General features: G+C 38.3%; 1 protein-coding gene across 1 annotated transcript in view; it reads left to right on the forward strand.

The window, feature by feature from the left end:
- DAB1 (DAB adaptor protein 1) overlaps positions 1-23383 on the forward strand; it is a 168066-nt gene that overhangs the window by 15592 nt on the left and 129091 nt on the right. The window contains 1 exon segment of the mRNA XM_037404792.1: positions 5795-5905. The gene's annotated coding sequence lies outside the window, so the exon portion shown is untranslated.

Consider the following 23383-nt stretch of genomic DNA (forward strand, 5'->3'; position numbering starts at 1 on the left):
TTGGGAAACAATGGATCTCATCTAATAAAAGCACTGCCTAGGTTATTCATAAGGAAGATGAACTTGTATTGTTAAGCTTACACATTTTACTCTTGTTGGTAGGCCATATATTGCCCTCCTGTGCTTTCCACTATTAAGCAGTAATGTTACTGCATTAGTAAAAAAGAATGCTGCTTTGACTGGCTTTCAAAACCACACACAGAATCAAATAATGTATTTTACTGAATTATGAAGAACTGTGTTATTTGTTTATAACTGCTCACTTTGTTATTGCTCTCAGTGCTCCATGTTACAATTTAATCACTGCTCTGCATCTCTTGAGTTCATGCAGGCTGGTGTGAGGCAGCGAAGGGACAAAGCAAAATGACTGGCAGTTAAATGTTTCAATCAGTCAAGGTACTGATTTATTTCTTTGAGGAGGAGTGTAAAGGAAATGAGAATGGCTGTTTTTTGTAACTGATGCACTGAATAGTCATCAGTTAAACTGTGGAGGTCATACATATGAGTTGAAATCTTGAGAAAGAAAAAAAAACAACACTAGAGTGTGTCTTATCATCCACACTGTGCACAGTCTTTGTGAAGCTTGTGATGTTCATCATGTCCTGAAAAGCCAGCACAAAGGATGAGTCTGAAATCCTTTCACTTACAGGGTTTTCATTGCAAAAGAAGCTATATGAAGACTTAAAAAGCAGGGTGTTAGAAATTCTTTGTTGTCCCTTTAGTTAGTATATGCGGCTGTGAAGTTTATAACTGTATTCAGGATGTTGGTACTGCAGAATGTTTAAACTGGAATGTCACTTGGCTAACAAATGAATTGGAGCAGGGCGGGTGGTATGAATATCTATGAAAATGGATCCTTTTTGAAGTACAAATTATAACTCAACTAGAGCAAAAACGGGAGTAAAAGCATTGGCAGCATGTTACATCTATGCTTTAAAATTATTCATAGGTATGCCTGAGATGGGAATAGATACATGAAGGTTTTCATTACCCACTTTGATACAATAGAAATCATGTAATTTTACATTCCACCACCACCCTGGCTGAACTTTGTCCATTTAGTAGTATTTTTTTTCTTACCTTGAAGTACTATTTTTAACCTGGCAGAAAAATTATCCTTTTTAGATAGTCAAAACAATAAATATTTTGTAGCAAACTTGACAGCATTACCTGTTACTTACAAGACACAGAAAATTCAACCAAAGTTTTTGTTAATAGTGTATCATCACTTCTTTTGCTCAGTTCTGTATTCTGTCTGAACTCATACAGCTATAAAATTCAGAGGAAGCAAGCAGATAGTTTTGAATGAAATTAGGTCTTTCCAAGACTTTAAACCTCCAGAGCCCACTGAAAATCTGTGCTCAACAATCATTACTTTTACAGCAAGAAAGATACCTTACCTATCAAGAGATTGCTTTAGTGGGGTATTCCCTAGAAATCCCACTGTAGCCTAGCCTACATTTCATGCTCTTTTTCTAACCTAAATCCTGAGGTTCTCAAACAGTTTCATAAAATGTGTGCACTAAAATCTGATGAAAATGTGGCTACCTACAAAAAAATAGAACTATTTTAAGAGAAGCTTTCAGTGCTGACAATAGAGAAACTTCCCACTGTCTTGTGGAAAACTGCACGGCTACAACCGTGACTGCGGATAGAGAAAAGGTGACTTGCCTCTTGGTCAGAGGAGAAATTTCCAGGCCTGCTGCTAAATGCACTCTGGGGAAATGAAGGTATCTGGGGTATGAAATGATAAAAACAGTCCTTGTAATTGTAGTGGCTGGATGGCAAAGGAGAAGCCCCACTTCTTAATGGCACTGATTTCTGGGTATTTTATACATGTTACATGTGCTGCACCCAGATGAACTGGTATTTCTTTTGATGACACCCATTAAGACGCAGATTTTGAGACCTGTTTTGTCTCTTCCACAGGGAATATGCACGATATGGTGATAGATAGATGTATGACCATGATAGTTTTGAAATATGAAGAAGAGACAGTGTGCTGTGGGCAAGAAACAGCTACTTCAACATTTCATTTCCCTCCTGTCTTTTTTTTTTTTTTTTTTTTTTCTGAGCTAACAGTCCATTCAGTCTGAATATAGATCTGTTCTTTATGTGTTGAACTGCATTATTTAGCCCGCCACTGCAAGCCAAGTTATGATGTCTGGAGATAAAATTGCTAAGTTGATTTAACAGAGCTTTGTTAATCTAGAATTTAATTTATATTTTCTCTTGGATCTGTCCATTGTAGGTTCTTTGTGTTTATTAAGTATGATTTTGATGAAAAGAAACAAATATACACTAATAGCAGCTATTTAGCTACCTCCTCAATGCCTGGGAGAAAGCTGTCCAGGAGACCGTTGTCTTGTAAAAAGCAGTTAGAACTTGCTATTAAGTCCTGTAGTGCCTGTGTTTGCACCACATCGATCCTTTAGAAGTGAGACACTGAAGAAGCAGATTTCTGTTATGCTCCTTGGCTGTGAGTAATTACTGAGAAATACAGAGAAGAATACCTGAGTGCTTTATTCATAATCTACTTAGTGGCTGCATTCCTTTTCCCTGCATGTTTTGAATACCATTTGCTAGAACGACCAGTTGAATACACAACCAGCTGCTGCCTAAAAAGATCTGCAGCGGTTAAAAATACTGTGCTTGCTGAGAGAGAGATCAGATAGTCTTCCAGAAGATTATGGATAAAGATTACATAAAAGAGAGATTTTGCAAGTCTGGAATGTGGTTTTCCTACAGTATCTATTTCCATTTTCTGTGAAATGACTTTCAATATTTAGGTTATTTCACATTTTGTTATAGTGTCTTGGATGGAGATCAGATTTGTGAGTTACAGCCTGAAAACAGGTTGAAATGGTTCTTGATGATGCCTGGAGTATTTGCAAGGTTTTAGCAGCTGATATAGTGCAGATGAGTACATAATACAAATAATAGCATTTATTATCTATATTGCCATCCCATTCCCCAGAACTGTGGAGATTGACTGGGGCCCTCCTTCCCTTCAGTTTCCCCCAGTGGTGCTAAGTACTTTATAAAACAGAAAAAACCCTCAAATTATGTTTTAGAATGCTTGATAGTAGAGACAGTAGCAATTTTCTGATGAGTAATACCAGAATGACGGGACTCCAGCTATCAGCTAGTCAGTGGTGTCAATACCCAGATACTGGTATCTTCCATCCCTTTCTTTCTCTTTCATTAAATTGCGCCATAGAAGATGTATTTGAGGTGAAATTTTAACAACAAAGAATTGGGTTTGGAGAACTGTGTGGCACTGCTTTAGGAGGGCAGTCTGGATACCCACACCACCCCCTCCCACAAAGATGCTTATTTGGTAGGAAAGTGTGGTGATGTAGATAGAGAGGGTCAGAAATGGGTGGAATAAAGTTACTAGTGGTTTAAGAATATTATGTGTGATTAAAATGGTAATCCTGGTGTTCTTTCTCCCACATCAAGGAGAGACATGATGAAAGAGGCCACTAAAATGGTTTTTGCAGTAGCATTGCGTATGATTATGAATGAAGCAAGACTTGGGATTTACAGACAAGAAACTTTAGTGTTTGACTTGTGAGACAGTAGCTCAGACAGGCTGTGTAGCTTTTAAACTAACTTGTGCGTCAGGATGTTCATAATATTGTACTGAACCTGGTCACTCAGTACTGTCTCTAAAAAGGGAGGGGGAAAAAAGTTTTCATAACTGCTATAAACTTGTAGCTTTCCTGTCTTCTTCAAGCAGCGCGTTCAGCAGACCTCTTGAGGCTGAATTTTACATGATGCTTGATCTGCTGCAGCTGCATGTAATCTCTGGCTGTGGAGCAAAGTAACCATCTCACCTGACTTGAGTGAGATTTACCATGGGCAGTGAGTCTTTCTGTAACAGGTTTTTGTAAGATCAGACTTCTGTTTGGGGGTTTGTTTGTGTATTTCTTAATGGAAGAAGAAAAAGTCCTGTATTAGCTGTAAAATGTTGAGTGTTGAGAGCTTTCTGCTTGCTAACAGTTTTCTAGTTTGTATTTGTTTTCCCATAAACATTTTTTCCTAAATTATTCTATCTCCTCAGAGCAATCTTCAGCTAAATGTGAGGACAGATTTGCACCATTAGCAGTACATTGTCTCAAAGTTGAGATTTGCATTAAGGGAAAAATGATTGTTGTGATGTAAGGACAAAAGGTAGGCTTGCCCATATCGCCGTATTTGTCCATAATTTATGTATTTCTCTCCTGTTGGTTTCAAAGGATTTCTTTCTAGTCAGGAGTTAAACGGACCCATTCAGTGTTTACATTTATGCAAATGATTGTTGTGTCACTAGGGTTGCAACATTAAAAAAAAAGTGCTAGATATTTTACATGCCTTTGAGTATTAAAGTGATTACAATTACCTACATAAAAGGAGTTGCTTTATTAATTAATTAACTTGGAGAGAAAAAAGGCTAGTGACCCTCTGAAAGAATATCAATAACTGAAACATTAATTATGCAAATAGGAACTGTTTTTACTGTTCATTATTCATAGTTTGACATGAAAATTTCCTTCTAAAATAATGCTTCATTCATGTATTTCAATAAATGTCTAATCTGCCTAGGCTGTCACTTGGATCTAGATTTTGAGACAAAGACCCTGCAGTGACATTGATACAGACAGACCGCTCGTTCCCTGTGGCACTTCGTTCAGGGCACCAGTACCCAGTGCCTAGTTGCTGGGCTGGTTTTTTCTTGAAGGCTTGCTCTCTGAGGCAGTCATCACCTTTGTGAATGAGTTCTGGAAAAATTTGTATTTGGAGAGACACAGTTACTATATTTCATAGGTGCAGAAGGGGAGGAAAGAAGCTGCAAAATATTTGATAAGCTTTTGTGACTTTCTCGTGGTTTCAGGAGGGAGGGAGGCTGCAGCAGAGCTACAGAACCGGCCCAGCTCCAAGTCCTGTTTGAGGCTGTTTACTTGTGCCATTGTTTTTTTCTTTGACGAGTCAGTAGAGGTAGTACCAAGGCAAACAAATGCCGTAAGGAAAATAAAGTTACACTGTCTGTTTGATTAATCTGAACTCATGCACCGAGTCAGTTTGCTGGACCTTTTTACGCTTTGAAAATGTGGCTATATGCTGCCTGTCAAGTGCTGCAGGTGATTTCATACAGGCTGTGAGAATACTTCCCTTGTGAAGAGCTCTGCCTTTTTATTTTCTGAAGCTTCACAGAGTGTGTTAGCAAATTCTGATGAAGGATTCCTGGGGGTTTTATTCCTTTTCATATCCCTGAAGACAACAGTCAAAGGTTTCCAGGGCTACTTCTTTCTCAGGTATCTCTAAGTGTACCTACAAGGGGGGAGAGAGAAAAAGCTGTTTTCTCTTTTTCATCAGCTGAAAGGCTGTGCTGCAAATAATCTTGGTTTCAGTTTTGAGTATGCAGACAAAAAGAAGTAGCTATGCAGTTCCAGAAAATCTTTTGCTCTCCGCTCCCTGAAGAGTACCTACTTATAGGTGTAAGATGTTAAGATTTCCTTCTTTTAATGCCGTAGAACTTGCTATGCCAATAGCAGAAAGGGCTGATGAAGAAATATGTCCCCCCCTTCCCTTGTAGCGTGATGAATTGTGGAAGTCCTGATTGAAAATTCTAATCACAGCCTTGCAGTCCTTCAGATCACAACCCTTGACAGTTGATTCACTCCTTTTCATGCCTGCTGCCTCTGACTGCTTCTGGTGCCTCTTATGCATGAGTCTATCATTAGCACACAAAGCACGATGGATTGGTTGGGGTACCTCCATCCTTAGAACCTGGGAAATGCTTCTTTTTCAGAATCAAAGAACCTGTGTGTGACATCATCATGAATGAGAGAAGAAAGTAATACAGTATTGGATGTGCCTGTTTGCTGCCACTGTTGAGAGAAAATGATGGATTATGGGGAATGTAAGTATATGGCCTGTTTGTTTGGTTTTTTTCCTCCTTGCTAGTTAACAATGCAGAAATTCATGGATCTTAATGCATAAGCTGAGACTGGCAAATGCATAGAAGTTGTAATACTTTCTGGAAAGGAAAACTGTAAACCCTTCCAAAATTCTACTTAAAGATCAGCCTGTTTATGAAATCTTCTAGCTTTCAGTGTGATCTGATGACCAAAATGATTAGGAATAATTGGGTTTGGTACTGACTGTGGCCTCGATTCACTTTTGTGGATTCTCTTCTGTAGACCCTTTTGACAGGAAACTTTTGCAAATGTTTGCATTTTGCAAATGCTTTTATTCATCTGTGTGACTTGGCATTTAATGTTTCAGTGAACAAGACAGTTAAGTTTTGGCTTCAGTGAGAGATTGATAGGAACAATTTTCAAATGTGGTATCAAAACAAAGTGAAAATATGTCATGTTCAAATACAGAGCTCTGATGCGTCGTGTGGTCTTGTAATAAATGAAATAGCACTACAAGCCTGACAGATTTGCAAGAAAATGTTTTTAAATTTATGATGATTAATTTTCAAGATGAACTGAAATAAAAAAAAAAAAAGTGTTAGTAGATACTTAAAGAAGGTAAAAGGAAGCAGCTTTCTGAAATGAGAACAATCAGGTAATGATAGGGCCGCCTTCGCTTTTATATGCTTTCTAAAATTTGTGCAGTGAGTCAATTGATATTCTGACTGCTGCATCTGGCAATAACAGCTACTCCTGCAAGTGTAACATCTCATGGAAATTTTACTTCTTGGATTTGTACTGTTGCTTTGTACTGGTTGTCTCGGAAATAGGAGTAACATGGAAGCACAGCTGAAGATTTTCTACCATGAGTGGTTATTTTCTCCAAGCCATCAAAATAAAACAGCACTGAACCTAGTAAGAAAACAGAAGTAGCTCTGTAGTTCCTTGAAAGAAACCCAAACTTTTCTGAAATTCAACATGTTCATACATCTTGAGCATTTGCCACTTGCAGATTGACTTTGTTTTGCTTTAGGACAGTTAAATGCAAAGAGGATTTTTTTGTAAGATATCAACTGATTTATGTAAACATTTTTAGGTAGTAATGGGCTGAAAACATGCCTTGATACCATTTATACTTAGCAAGAAGTCAGTCATACATGCCAAGTGCTTAAGTTTTATTTGTATTGATTTAGGTTTCTTTCTAATGGTTTGGTTCCTTGCTTCACTTCTTTCCATTTCATTGTATTTGCACAGATGCCTTGCCAATCAACAGGTGCAGAATAGCTTTATGCACCCATTAGTGCGACGTAGTTGTTGGCAAACATGATTTAATGGGGTGAAGGAAGGAGCTATACACTGGGACAGATCCTGCAGCCAGTGTAAAATGGCATAGCTCCATTGCCCCAGTATAGCTGTTATGAAGTTGTTTGTTCCATGCTGTTACAGATTAGAAACTACATTAAACTGAGTGACAATTTGCATGCTGAGTCTTTGGTAGCATTTAGTTTAACCAACAGTTGCTTTTTGCCAGCTGAAGGCTGTCTTAAGTAGATAGAGGCTTTTTTATATATGTACACACACACACATATGTAGACCATCTAGTCAATATAAGAAGTAATATATTGAATCAGAGACATTGCTGTTTATTTGAGCAAGTGTGTAGCAGCCTTTCCCCTCTGCAGGGTCTCTTTGCTGTATCTAATGTCTCTCTTGTAGTATCAATTCCTGCCAAATGCAAAAAGGTAAAATAACGTCACTCCCTAGCAGTTAGCCTTCTCCTTTATTTCAAGGAACTGCATTGTGAAAACTGGTGCAACTTTTGGTCATGTCAGTTTGTCTGCTTTTTTAGTCACATCTATAATGTGCATGTAGATGCACTGAACTGATGTTTCAGATGTTTGTATTTCAGTGTGCCTAGTTTTGAAATATATTTATGCATCTAATTAAATGAAACTAGTAGTGGTTCACGCTTGGGTGGGACCTGATTATGCTCGATGTTTCTTTTGATATCTTTTTAACAGCTGAGGCTGCGTTTCCATGAGCAGCTCATTGCTGTTGAAAGGGCAAGCCTTACTTGTCTCCTACACATGCCACACTGTTATTTGTTGAGTTTCTCGTTTAGCAGCTGAGAAGACATTTCTGTTAAAATATACAAGAAACTTTTTGAAAGGATATGTTAGGAAGGAAACGGGATGCATTGTGTCTGAAGCATGAGAAAGAAAGGAATGACCTTTTACGTGTGTTTGGACAGAGAGCTAGCTTTGTGTTAGTGACGCCAAAAGTGAGTTTTCAAGTTGGACATGGCGGGGAAAAAAAGCTTCAGAAATTATATGAGCTGTGCTTTTTTTTCAGAACAGGAGTTCAAGGAAAAAAAAAAAAACCAACAACCCAGATCAATGTTGTGTTATTTCAAAACAGCCTAAATGCATTTAAAAGACAATGTTACAGTTATCATTAGCACTATAAACTTTTGCATGGGAATGTTTTATGTTGGTAAGAAGTTATGTGGGAAACCCTAACAATTGTCTGCCAGCAGTTAATTGCGAGCACTCTGAGGACACCAGGCCTGAAGCATCTTCTTATATCTTACCTTCCTCATCTTCAGCAGTGCTTCCTCTTCTCTGTTAAAGAAACACACTTGGTGGTCCTAGAATTTTTCCTGGCACCCTTGGGACAGTGGCTGTGTAGCTCAAAGGCAGTCTTTTATCTATGGGTTACGGTTTGAATTCACTTGATAGCTAGTAGAACAGAAAAATTATACAAGCAGTTTTGGTCAGAAATAATTTTGAGCTGGGGTTACTGTCTGCAGATAGATCTGAATGGAGTTGTCCATTTATGTTAAGTTTTTTTCTCCAGAGATGCATGTCATGATCAAGGCCCCTGCTGGTCCCTATCAGGTCCCTATCTTACTGTGCACAGAGAAAAGAAAAAAAAAAAAAAAAGGCCCATCTGAAGAGCTTAAGGATCCAAATATAACATTAGTACAATAAGCAGGTGAAGAAAACATACTACCAAAACAGATTCAATGTATGTGCAAGTATACAGTATATGGTGCTTGCTGCCTTTAGTGTGCTTCATAATGGCTTTCAGATGCAAGCAACTTGCTTTGGACCTCAGTCCTTAATATCAGGAATCATTTTATCTGCTAAGATCCCCAAGGAATGATCAAGATCATGCTGAAACTGCATGTTCTTTACCTCCAACTAATGCCAATATCTGTGCTGGAGGAAAAAAAAACAAACCCAAACCACCTGTTTTTTGCAGATTCTTGCAGCTCTGTGTTTTATCAGTAACCATAGAAGGGGAGTGCCTTGTTTTGTGCTTGTTGCTTTTCAAATGGAATCAATATTTTTCGGGGGAGTATCTTTCATCAGCATGTAGATATTTTTGTGCGTTCAGTAGAGATCAGCATCAATTAGTTTCTCAGAATTAAAATACATACGGGTTTCCAAAAGTTACAGTGTACAAGCTGAGACTTTCAAATGATCACAAGAAAATTAGCCATGCTGCTTCTGTCATTTATATATGCTCTACATTGAATGTCAGAATCCTGGTACGTAAAACATGTCAGATTATGTTCTGTACTTCACAATAACTGGTTACTGGTTAGCCTATACATTTCCCGCTTAGTATTTGCAAAGCATTATACGCTCATCCTATATCAGCTTGGTTATAGTGGAGCTGTTTTCCATTCCCATTGAAAGCTTTATCCCTGCTCTGAAATTGCCAATAATCCATTGATGATTCACCAAAACCTGAATTTTTCAGTCTTTGTTTGTTTTAGAAATGAGAATGCTCTGCAAGACTTTCACAATCATGACTGATCAGTTATACTGTGGCATTTATGTTTGGATAGAATTCAACGTTTCTTAAGCATAAATATTCACAAACGTATGATGTCTTGTGTGAACATGTTGTTTAGTGATTCTGACGTCTGTTAGCACCTGACATGAAATGACCAGAAAAGCGTATTCATTACTTTCAATAACAATTGGATTGTATCTCTTTTGCAGTTTCTGGCAAGTTTAGCTCTCAAATAACCTGTAGTTGTTTACCATCTGAGCTGATAAAGCTTTATAAGTTTTGGAAGTTAATACAGAGAACGTTTAAGCTGTACTTAGCACCGAGGAAGTGCTGTGTGTAGTGGGCTGGGTTGTATATATGGATGTGAAGCTTTGTGCTTGTTTGTCTTAAGAATATATATTATCTGTAGTTACACACAATCTGATGGTCTAAAGGCATTAGCCTTTAATATTTATTATTTTTAAATATTATATATTATTTATAAACAATATTATTTTTTTTAAAAAAAGTTTTCTCAGTTCTGTATTTTGTATGTGTTAACTCAGATTTTCTGACATGTTTAAATCAATGAAATTTTGATTGTTTCTATTACATAAGGATTACCAGAAAAGTTAATGAAATTAATATAGACATACCCAAATTAGTTTTATATTACCATGTAGAGCTGCCTTTCTGTCCTTTGGAGCTGGACCAAAGCTAACTTCAGTCTAAAGCAGCAGGAGTATGGCTTGTGCCCACTGTGACAGCTCAGGTCCCAAGGAGGCAGTGCAAGCCTGCCCACCGCTGTCACTGCGCTCCGAACATCCTCATCTGGGCAAGTTCAGGTCTGACTTGCTTACATGCACACAAGCTGCATTCCTGTTACTTGGGCTTACGTGTGGATGATTCTCATTGCAACTGCAGATTTTGAAATGCAAACTCATCAAATTTTAGTATCACTGAAACTAGGCTAGTTTGTGGATATTGTGTGTTGCCTTATAGTGATCCTGTGATTGAAGGTTATCCTCTTGCTTCTAACTGGCTGCTGACAGACAGTGATGCGTTTGTGTTGTCTCTCATTGACTTGTCTCGAGTTTCATATAGTATTGGAATTGGGTTGAAGAAAGAGTTGCAAGAATTTCTTAAATTATCCTGTAAAAATGTTTCACTGAATAGTGTGAATTGCTTTAAAATTTCAAAAATAGAGATTTCCTGATGTCCTTTGCTTGCAGATCTACTGTGAAAGAGGCTTCTTATTTGCAAAATAATGTTATATTTATGATTCCTGTAATGCAAGTATGAAACTTAACACAAAATAGAAAATACTTGTAAAACTAGTATTCTGAGTCCTGTCAAGAAGTACCTTAATTATCTCCACCTCAGCAACTAACATTTTGACATTTACGGATGAGACTTTGACTTTATTTGCCAGATGTGACCTGCATTTCCTAGGCTATATCAAACATGGACTCTGAAGTATGAAGCTGGGATCCATCTCTGCATGCAAATACTTTTTTTTTAATTTAACCGTAAATACTTTTTATACCTTAAGATAGTTCCCATCTGTGATGTGAGTTACCACTATTGATACAATTATGAGATTATTAGATTAAATTTATTAAAGTATTAGAAATAATGTTAATTAAAGAGTGATTGTGAGGTTTGGACCTTGTATAAAAACTTCTGAAGGTAACGGAAAGACTCCCGTTGAAGTTAGCTGACTTTGATCTGACTGTATGTTATTTCTTGTGATACTTAAGGCTGCAGTTGTGCAGTCTAGTATGTATGAACCACGTTGTAAGAATGGGAATTTGACCAATATTCTGCAAAGTACTTTGACAAGATGAGCTAAATTCTTAGGAGATTTTAGTTTGCCTCTTAAACTGGAGAAATATTTCTCTTCTGAAGAGTGAGTGTAGAGTATTTAATCAGGTTTTGTATGTGTTGAACTTCTCTATTTGTTGATGGAGCTGCTCATACACACCCTCTGTGCTTTCTCAAAGGGAAATTTCTGGACTTGAAAGTTTTGTTGAAGAGATTTTGCATGTTCAGAAAGCTGGCCATGTAAACTCAGTGTACGTGCCTAGTGGTAATTGCTGGGAAAATGAAAAGTGCCAAGAAAGCTGAATTTCCATCCTGCTCTGCCATTGTTTGGTGGGAGTTGCAGAACCATTTTTGCAATAGGTAATGCAGTATTCTAGCTTCCTTTTTAACTTGTATCTTGGCAAATGAAGGCAGACCGATCAAAAGAGATATTGTCAGATTACATGTAAAGTCAAGACTTGTATTTTGCCAAGGAAAATATGGATTTCTATGTAGCCCATTTTACAGTCCAGTACCAGACTTTATTAAATATTAAAAATGTGATCTGTAATAAAAATGAGAAAAATGTGTTGATATGTTCATCTTTGAAGCAATAATCAGTGTGGTTTGTCTTAAATGGTCTAGACTTCCATTTTAACATCTAGTGACAAGGCGGAAAGGATGTACAAACATATGGTACTTTAATTAATGGGGGCAATATTAAGCTTTAAAACTCCTTTGGAGCTTTTGTCTCTGTTGGAGCATTCTCTGTGCTGTGAGTCTTCTGTAATGCTTAAAGCAAATGAACTAAAATAGCCTTTGGGCTATTTTGTTGCACCATGTTGTTGGGCAAAAAATTAATCCAGTGCCATTTTGCATTTGCTGTCTGTGAATCAGACTGTGAAAGCTGATTTTAAAACTTTCACACTTGGCTTGAATGAGGACTGCCAGTGCTTGGAGAATGTTAAATTGAACGCAGTTAGCTCAAAGTGGGCTAGCTTAAATACACCCATCAGCCTCAAAGTGCTTAGGCTTGATGACTGCTCTGATAAACTAACACAGAAGTTACAGAAAAGAATTTGAAGGCATTAAGTTGCTAGTGAAAACTTACCCTGTATAGAATAGATCTTTGAAACCAAAGTAGTTTGTACACCAAGGGGTAGGGAGCCCTGTTGGCAGGGAGGTGGTGAGGCCCCATGGAAAGTCATGGATGCAGCACCGTGCTGTATCTAAAAGAGAAACAAAACAACTGATGAACCTGCTCAGAATTTTTTTTAAAGGCATAAATAATGTCAGAATTTGTAAGTATAATACGTTGTAACTGCAGTAACTTACTATTAATGGTCTCTGAAGTAGTTGGGTGTCATTGATCCTTAAAGAAGAGGCAGCTGGTACAGCTATGGTGGAGTGAAGTCCTGTAACGTTTTAGGGTATAATGACTGTACCATTGCTAGTGTTTTAGTTTGGAGAAATAATGTGGTTTTGAAGTTCATCTCTTAATGGTATCTGTTTATCAAGTGCTGCATCAGCCTATAATGGGGACTTGAGGTCCAGCCTTCACTGACACTGAAATTCCATGCTTGGTGTGGGAGTTCAGAGTAGCTCTCAGACTGGATGTGAGCAGATCTCTGACTGCAGATGCTCTAGAGCTAGGAATTTTAGGGAAAGAAATGAAGAAGAAAAAGTTGATGAGCAGTTGAAGCTGTGAGAAGTGTTACCGGCAATGATATTAGCTGCTCTTCCAAGTATAATGCCTCTTCTCTTGGAAGATGGGATGTTTGTCAACCACAGGGGACTGTGGCTTTTGGGATACCATTTTCCCATGACAACATATCAGAAAATACCTCTCTTTTTTTTTTTTCCACCCTACCCCCACCCTTTCCCTCTTTTTTTTTTTTTTTTTTTTTTCTTGTAGAGGGCTGCCTGCAGAGTGTTATTATCTTCAGGTGCTGACTGAGGTCTCAGCTCAAGTTATTCTATGAGGGTTGTGGTAAATGACCACTGATTTTCCTAGTGGAGAGAGACCCTGATGGTAAACTGAAAAGAACTGAGTCTGTTAAGTTAGCGTTTGACATGTCATCCATTCTTAGGTAACCAACACGAAAACAGCAGAAAACAGCAACATTTTTACTTAATGAACCCAGCCATAAGCACTATTCACATTTAACCTATTTACAGGGGGTAGCATACAGGCAAAAACTTCCATTAGTTCTTTTTGCATGAATATTGTGTGCCTGAGTGTGTACATTTATGTGTGGATTTGTATATATGTGTACGCTATTAGTGTATGCAGTGTTAAAGCATGTATAGTAATTCAGAAAAGAACCACTGACGAAGTTTCATTATGCTTGTAAATCTATTCAGCAGAAGACTTAAAATAACTCTTTAATGGAAAAAGAGGAAAAATTATACCATTTGACTTGAGGCATATTTTTTGAACTATAGTATATGCAGGGTCTGTTTTCTGCCTTTCCTTTCTTGCAATTGCTGTCTGAAATATTATGGTGGTATGCAAAGGCTTTGTTTTAAGTTTAATTTAAAATTAAATTTGCCTGAATGCTGTCATGATATTTTTAACTAGACAGTAAAATTGGAACTTGGTAATATTTGGCACTCGGTTTCTGTAGAAATGGCGTTCAGGATACAACTTTGGACTCATAAGCAAAATAAGATGAAATCACACATGTTAATGATGATTTTAAAATATTTTCAAGACTATTTAAGTTTAATTTCTTCCTTGATTTGGCTTTTTATATGGGCAGCAGGGGGGGAGGGTTTGTAACACTCATATGGATATAAAGTCTTGAATGAACCTTTTCAATCTGTTAATTCAAATGTTCTTTAATGAATAAAAATAGAATCAAATTACTTGACATAAAAAAAAAAAATAACCTGGGCATTACTTACCGAGCTTTAAACAGAATTATTCTTCCAATAATATTCTGATTATTGTCGTGGTTTCGTCTTGAGTAGGCTGACAGACGGTTATCTTGCTGCTAAAAAGCTAGGCATCCTCACCTGTGTTTGCTTGTGAACTGGTGACATCAGTTGTTCATCAGTTACACTTCAGTCCTGATAGGAATGCTGTCTTGCTGAAAAAAAAAAAAAAAAAGAAAAAAAAGGCTTTTATGATTATGAAATATTTGCTTTGAGAAGATTTGCAGCCAACTTTGTGAATATTTTTGTGAAGGTCACTGTGGATCTGTTTCAGTTGTTCTCCTCGCAATGTCTCAGAGCCATTCAGCTCTGATGAGGGGCCGTCTCTGGCCTCGTGGTGCTGACTCCAGTGCAGGTTCAGTCCCTGTGGGCGGACCCAGCCAGCAGAATCGATATGTCTGCTTCTGTTCTTATCAGAACTGGAGCATTCTAGCAGAGTAAAGCATAAATCACAACGGGACAACTCTACTGTGGGTCTCAAGGCATGTGTTCCTTTCAAAGTCAATCTGGGGAAAATAAAAGGAAAATAAAACTCCATCCGGGACATAGAGAGATATCTTTACTTGTCTGTTTGAACCAGAGGCTGTATTGCAGGTGTTCTGAACTTGCCCTCATGACCCCTCTGTCATCATCTTGTCCAGTTAACCACTGGTAGTTAACTTGGTTGTTAATCACTACCCTGCTGTCCTGCTTTCTCCTCGGTACTGGACATGAAACCAACTGGTTCAGGAGCAACTGTGGTACTTTGTTGTGCTTTTGAGGTGGAAGAAGATAAAAAGTTTCACCATCTTCAGCGGTGTATGATTTGTGGAGAGGAACCAAGATGATGAAAGCCTTTTTCTTGGCTGGATGTCGCATTTCCTAAGCAATGGTTTTTGGCTCGAAGATGGACTGCTGTGTCATTGTGTGGGTGTTGGCTGGTTTGTTTTCTTTCATAAAGTAGTGCATTGCTTATAATAATAGAAGCCCTATGTGAGCATTCAGGGTGTCAAGACTGTGTTTTGTCTTTCCAAGCACTTTTTGATACTGCTTTGACACAAACAGACCTGGAAGTCACAGTTACAACTCGACCTCCTGTTTTTCTTTCCTATCCTGCTCTGCCAAAGTCTTGTTTGAGAGAGAGTCACTTCTGCCAGACTGTTATCACATATAGCTACAGCAACTTTTGCAGGAATAGGTGCTGAAAGAATGCAGCTTGCAAGCTGAATTCAAGAAGGCACTGCAATCTGGTTGTGGTACACCTGTGTTGCCTCCTTTTCCTGTGTGTTATTACACACATACATAAAAATGTAAATGACTGTTACAGAGCCAAGCACATCAGTAAAGAAATGCTAAGTTTAACATCGTCCAGATGGAAGATAACTGGATGCAAAGTTGTGTGTGCAGTCACACGGTACTTTCCTTTCCACATAAAGTCATAGTACAAAAGAACAGATCTGTGCTGGAGGATCAAAATCAGGATTGCATGGTAAAGGTAGTCGCTGTCTGTAGGAAAATCTGTTGCTTAGTGAGCAAGGCAGGAGGAGGAAGGGATGATCTCGTGCCTCAAGGCAGCAGGACAAGGTCTTGGAGATTGCACTGTATGTATCATTGCTTTTGCTATGTGGCATGCAAGATGTTGGCTGCAGTAGATATGCTTTGGTTTGAAAAGTTATAAGGAGCTAAAAAGCAGATTCATAATGGGAAATGTCAGGAACTTTTCACAACACATGGTGTTACCAAACACCATTATAATTAAACCAAAATGTGTCATCAGTATCCAAAATAGCAGTCTCTACAAAAATGACCAAAGACTGTCAAAATTCTTGTAAGAAACAGTAGTTTTGACTCAAATATTATCATCATGTTTTGGGCTACTGTAATGTGCAATTCTTTGAATGGATTACCTGAGTTAATGCATTAAATATCATTAATTGTAGCTACTATGTAACTGCATGTAGTTTCTGTATACCTATGAACTAGAATATAATGTGTTTTCTGTGACTGTGTTTGGGAATAAATTCAGAATATTCTTAAAAGCATAGTTTGTACAAGAAGCAACATTTTTAGACAATGAACCAAACTTTTCTTTGCTGATCTGATACTATGTGAATAGTCTTTTTTTTCTTTTCTTTTCTTTTCTTTTTTTTTTTTAATAGACTTTATTGCTAGGCACTGTTCTGTACTGTTACTATTACCAATGTAATAATCAGCCCTTCTCGCTGTGTTTTTGGAAAAAAAACATTTGAAGATGGAACCCATGATGCATATTTAAAACAATCAAACAAAAACACCCACCCAAACCCCAAACACACTCCTCTGTGCCTTTATTAAAATCAAAGAATATGATGTATCTTGGGCTTTTAAAAATCTAAGTTGGATGAAGAATTCACTGCAGATGATACTGTGAAATGGCTCTGCGAGAGGAGGGCAATCAAGTAGGGATAATTAGTTACTATTTAAATATGCAGAAAGGAAAAAGCTTATCTGGAAAAGCAAGAGTGAAGTTATAACAGCACAAGACTAATGTAAGAATGATTTGCAAGCAATAAAATCACATCTCCCTGACTTTGTAAGTACAAAATAATAAGCAATATTTAATAATGGAGACTGTAATCGTCTGGGTTATAAACTCAGTGGTATGTGGTTTTACCGTTAGATCTTGCCTGAAGGGGATAGATTGGTTTAATACTGGTAGAGTTGAGCTATGTGAGGATTTACAGGTATTTGGAATGTGTGTGCAGTAAGGGGGGAAAGTAATTGCTCAAGATAATCTCCAAGCTGTTAACTCAGAATAATGGTATGAAGTTGGCGGGACCTCTGTTCTTGGGTTTTACTTACTCCTCCAAATCAATCAATGTATGAACACATCTGAAAGAAGGAGATGTGATGCCTACTGCTGGCGTGATTTAAAAAGGTTCGATGAAGAGCAGAAGAACATGCTGTTAAGAACAAATCCGCCTTGGCAGAGAAAAGGGTAGGATGGTCTTCAAGTTCTTAATCATCTCTGATTTTTGTAACTCTGTCATTATTTTCATTAATTAACTTGAGTGGGTAACACAAACATCACACTTCTTCCAAAACTAGTATTATTGCTGCCTGCTATTTAGTCTGTGGAACTGAAAAAACAAAACAAAACAAAATGTTAAAGTCACACATAGTCAATAACTTCATTGAACATGTATTTATCCAAACAGCTTTAATTGGACATCAACTACAGGCTCACCAGATTGCACTGAGAGCCTGTCTGATTTCACAAGCTGAGCAAGGCCAGGCCTGCCTAGTGCTGGGCATGGTGAGGAAGCTCCCCAGGAGCTGCTGGGAAGGCTGTAATTCAGGAGCTGGCATTCTTCCCTGGGGCTTAGTGAGGGAGCATGTGCCTGCCAAGGGTGCCCTGCTCAAAGAAGTAGAGCCAAGGGCCTAACCACTGGTAGTCATCTGAGTTCCCGTGGCCCTTTCACAAGGGCATGGGTGCTTAACCCAGTGGTCCTGGCTACCTTCCAAGTGGAGTAATTAAATTCTGCATTCCTGAATTCCCTCTTGTTTTAATTGGATTAGGTATTCTTCACCTTTTGGCTTTAAACTCTGCTGGCTGAACAACTGGTTTTCATTATAGCGGAGCCTTTACTTCAGATGACGTTACTTTATCCCTGAATATAATGTACATTGTTTTTAGTGTACTAGGTGTTTCAGGAGAGCATCGTACAAGGTAGATCAACATTTTTCCTTACGCTTTCCATTGATTTTCTTTGCTGTGCTGATGTACACTCATCTGGCGGTTATTCCTGATCACACTTTCAACTTACAAGCCTTGTTGAGTCTGTATTATCAAAGACAGTTTATGAAAATATTTCAGGTCTTTGCTGCATCCAGGGGACCTTCTGTTTAGCCCTGTGTGCAACTTTCATCTCATTTGTGTAGTCAGTGAAATCGGGGATTGCTGGAAGTTTAGTCTTTAGCATGTATTCAAATGTTCACCTAATGATTGAGATTGCTTAGTACTTTGTGGGAACAAGCTTGTAAACAAGGAAATCTGTGCTACATCCCCTCTAAAATATGGCTTGGTTTCTAGTGTGCCAGTAACTTCTGTTCAGGTACTGGAGCCTAAATAATTGATTTTTCAATGTGTGCTGTGGTATAGCATTTTAAAACCCAGGCTGCGTTATTGATGCATACTGTGATTCTGCAGAAGTTTTAATTGTTCAACAAGGATATCCGAAAGACATAGGAAGTAATGAGAGTGAATACATGCTTTAAATCTGTGTGTTAATTTGTGGAGAGTACAAATTTTTTATATGGATAAAATGCAGATTAGTTCACTTAACAGTTCACCTGGCCCTTGATGATACCTAAATTTAGAACTTGTGAGCACCACTGGCCTGTAATCAGAATATGTTTTGGCCTGCATAAAATGGAATTGTATTAGTCAACTCACATTAGTCAAGTCTGAATTCTGTGTCTGGTTGGATTTAGTTGCATTCTGCTGATGACAGGGCTCCATTTGGCTTTTTGTTTGACCTGGATACGTGCATCTTCCTTAGTGCTGTCCATCTTCCCTTATGTTGCTCAGTGTACTCCTGTTTCTGAAAATCCAAGATCCATAGCCTTTATTAAATTACAGAGTATATTTCTTGTACCCATAATATTTACCTTTGGGCATCAGGACTCTTTTTTTACCTAGAAAATAAGCTGGTACAGGATTTTGTGGGAGTTTCTTACTCTAACCTCTCTCAAAACCCTTTAAAATAAAAAAAAACCCAAACCAAACAAGATAACATCCAGGTATATCATTGTGGGAAAGTATTAAAAAAAAAAAAACCAAACCCAAAACCCCCAGTAGTATTAATAAACATATCTGCATTTTATTATTTAAAAAAAAAAAGGGGTATATCTCTTGTAATTGTACAGAAGCCTTTTAAAAAAGGATTCCATTTGTGTTATGGACTATAAATGTGCTTTCCATAGCATTCTGTCTCCTTTCTCTATTAACTGTAGAGAACTGCTCTAAACTGACATAAAGCCTTTTCGTTGTGGACTTGATTTTCTTGGTATGCAAAGAGGGAGGGTAAAACCAGCATCCTGTCTTTCATCCTTCTGGATGAGGATTAATCATGATCACAGCTGCAGAATAATGCAGATCTTAGCTGCTGGGGTTGGAGAGGGGGAAGGGACAGGCAGTGGGGAGAGCAAAGGACATAGGCGGTCTTCACTTCCACATACCCCTTCTGCCCTCAGAGGCACTGTGTTGCATGAAGCAGATTCTCAGAAACTGTTTTCCTTCCACTGGCTTAGTGAATCCCCTTGTATTTCAATTTATGCTTGCTGTCTGTCAGAAGCATTCCTTGACTTTGTGTGCAGTGTCCCCATGCTACAGGACACAGCACAGTACTGTCTTCACTATATGAGGGCAGTCCATATTAAATAAAGGCATGGATTTGCTGTTGCCCCAGCTTACCTTTTTTTTTTTTTTTTTTTTTTTTTTTAACTAATCAGTTTTTCATGTATCTTAGGGGTTTTTTCCGTGTATAAGGAATGCATTCAATTTACTGGTAAGACACAGCCACACACAGTTTTGCATGGCTTACTTGTTTTCTTGATGATGCATTAAGCAGTGGATGCTGAAATGCTGCTGGCTCAAAGGTACACAGATTTAGACCAGTAACTTTCACTATGTCTCCATAGATAGCCCCTAAATGCCTTGCAAGTCAACTGCTTTTCATATGGATAAAAGTGTGCTAATTCCTTCAAGGTAAATCAGAATGATTATGACATCTAGGAAGAGGAAACTGCCAGACAGCTCGTGAGCAATATAACTAGGACTGACCCAATAGCATCTCTAAAGCTTCCAACAAAATTGCCTGAGGAGTCTGCCAAGAAGCCAGATGCTGCTGCTGGAAAAATACCTTCTGTAGCTTGGCATTTGTCCTGTAATTGCTTCTAAGAGAGAATAAACTGTAGCATGACAGTAGAAGGTGAATGGTTCCTCACTGTGTGCTACTTGGGTGATTATTAAAAATATGTAGAAAATGAGCATGGGTTTGTGATGCATTACCACTCATGCAGGTCCATGTACTTGTTTAGCTGCTTAAAAGTTCCCCATCTGAATAATCATGACCATCTCTTTATTTATTTTTTTTCCATGACAGTGTAACCTGCAGTGGCTTGATTTTTTTTTTTTCTTTTAAGTAATTCCTTTTACAGGGTCCCTAACCTGATTACTTAGGCTTTGATTCTGTAAGTGTGTACTGTAGTCATGCAGACCTCTCCAACTGTGTGGTTAAAGCAGAGTGGAGACAGGTACGTTTCTCTGTATGATATTACAATACAGGAAACAACACTTGGCCCCCACAGATTCAAAGGTTAGATTGTTGGGTTGGGTTTTTTCCCCCTTTGGTGTATTTTCCAGCAGTGGGAACAGTGCTGTCTTTCATTATTTAGAAAGAAACGTGTTGAATCTTACCTGCAAACAGAAGATGTGTAGATCCTGACTTCTTATGGGAGGTGCCTCCTCCCTTTCAAAGTGGTTACCATTCTTACTGATACAAAGCAAAAGGCATTTGTGGAGCAGTGTATGATGTGGTCAAATACAAGGCACTGCATTCACAAATGAGATGAGAAGAGATAAGTGAATTCAAGAAAATTATTTATGGTTTGAAATTTCTCCAGTAAAATCTAGCAGCTGTTCTCAAATACTTCTGTTTGGTATCGTTCAGGAGTCTGCCTGCTGTTTATCTTCGCAGTCGTGTGGAATTACCTTCATGAGTGACATTGCTGGTTTAAAGACAAGTACTTAAATTGAACTGTTGAAAGTATTTCTGTAGCTAAAACTCATTTACTAAATGGTTTAAAATATTGGTATTTGTTGGTTGTGGAACAACAATGTGAAAATAATTTTTGCTTGTATGTGTAAATTCATACTTACAGTCCCAGAAAGCTTTTTGCTTTTTCCCCTTTGCTGTGCTAGTCAATGAACTTTGGTAGAAGTCTAGTGGTTGGGTTTGGTGTAATAAATCAAAAGTCCGTTTACAGAAAGGTGAAGTCCTCTGATTAGTTTTCCTAATACTTAACTGTCAGGGAACAAGGGGTGAGTGTTGAAAAATAGCAGTGAATAAAGATCCTGGCGTAGGGGGTTTTTTTGTAGTTGTTGACATTAGGAAAGTTTGCTTTGCTTTCCTGTAAAGTCAGGAAGCATTCAGAAAATTGAAGGGCACGATGTATAGGTTACCTCATGTGACAGAGCAAATCTCAAAGGGACCTGAAAAAGTTGGTGCAGAGTTCACGTCCGTTAAGAAGGCCAGTATAAAGCATCACTTCACGGTCTACTTCAGATTTCAGTCTATAGCTTAAGTTGGATCTTGTGTGAGTATTGTGCTTTATTTAACATGAATGAGAGGGGGAGAACATGTTCAGTCTCACTTGCAATATTAAGAAAGTAATCTTGAAATTAAAAGAGAGAGAGCTGAATTAAGATATTTTTATAAAGGACAGGAGGAGATGAATAAGTTGCCTTCAACTTACTGTGCCACTTAAAAACATGCTGAGCTGTCCAGGATGCGAGACATTTAATTCCATAACCTTTTCTTCCAATTAGAAGGCACAGATTCTGATTGCGAGGAATTTGCATTTAAATATAAAACGTGGTGTCTCTGACATTGCTTTTACCTTCTCCCTGGTGATGCTCCTGACTGCATACTTCTCCCTTTCCTTCAGTGTGATGATTGCACCACCACGCTTTAGTAATCATTTAACAGCTCTAATTACAGAATACTGTGATCCCAACTGTGTACTTTGTCCTTTTTCCCTTCTTAGTCTTCACTCTGTTTCTTTGGTGTCGAGAGGATCAAAAAAGAGCTGTTCTTCTCCTTTGCAAATATAAATTCCAAAGGCCCTGCTCTGGTAATGTACAGATTTGCATTTTCTTGTTGCTTTAGAGTTAATGACATTGAATTTTAGACATACAAGGGGTTGGTTGGTCTGGTGTTGTTTGCTTCAGTCACGCCGGCATAACTTCACTGACACTAATGCAGATACACCAGCATAAAATTGGTGTAACTCCAACTCCATTAAAATCAATGGAGTTACGCCAATATAAGTCAAATGTAATGCTATTGATTTTGTGCTGGTGTGACTTTATTGACTTTAATGGAGGTAAGGCAGTTTTCTGCTAGCGGAGCTCAGATCGCAGTCAGGCTGTGCCCGGGCAGTATTTGTAGCAGTTTTGAGTTTTGTTTCTTGTTTGTTCTTACACAGGGTTACCAGAAATTCTTTTTCTTTTCTGCTTCAGGGACAGCCGCGTAGTAATCTCGGTATAGTAAAGCCTTGGCGTAATGCAATTCATATAGGAAAAGCATTTAGGTAATTCAGTTTCACTCTAGTCCAATCTGAACAACATCCCATGTTACCTGGTAACATAGCAGCCTCTTGGTATCGGAGGAATGATGTCAAGTTTTTAAGCCTGTTCTGTTCAGTGGCAGTGCTCTTTTGTATGTCATACCCTGCAAAAGCTTACAGATAGCACTTTGAGGGGAGTTTTGCATCTTAAATCAGAATAATATGTTTGAAGGAACAACGTGTGTTATATTTTACCCCAGCACACAGGAGGTTTGTTGCTCGTTTTCAGCCACTCGTTTGGGCTGGAGTTGCATTCCCTGCTACACAGGCAGAGGAGAAGCAAACACCAGCCTCTGCATTGCTTCCTTCCCAGGGTCTGGCGTGAGAGTACTGGGAAGTGTGTGCGTGTCTAGCCTTTTCCAGGAATGATTTGCTTCGTTCAAGACTGCAAATGTACTTGTCCAGCAGACTTGCGCACTTTCTTGTGGAACTGAAGGCAAACAGTGCTGCCATGACTGTTTTTAATCGTTGTCTTTTCCATTTTGATCTCCAGCCTTGAATTTTCTGTGGCGATAGATTTGGGGTTTGATTCTGTCCTTTCTAGCCTTTGCAAGACTCCTGAAAGCAATGCTGCTCATGTTGTATGA

This window comes from Falco rusticolus, chromosome 11 (assembly GCF_015220075.1).
Source record: "Falco rusticolus isolate bFalRus1 chromosome 11, bFalRus1.pri, whole genome shotgun sequence".
NCBI lineage: Eukaryota > Metazoa > Chordata > Aves > Falconiformes > Falconidae > Falco > Falco rusticolus.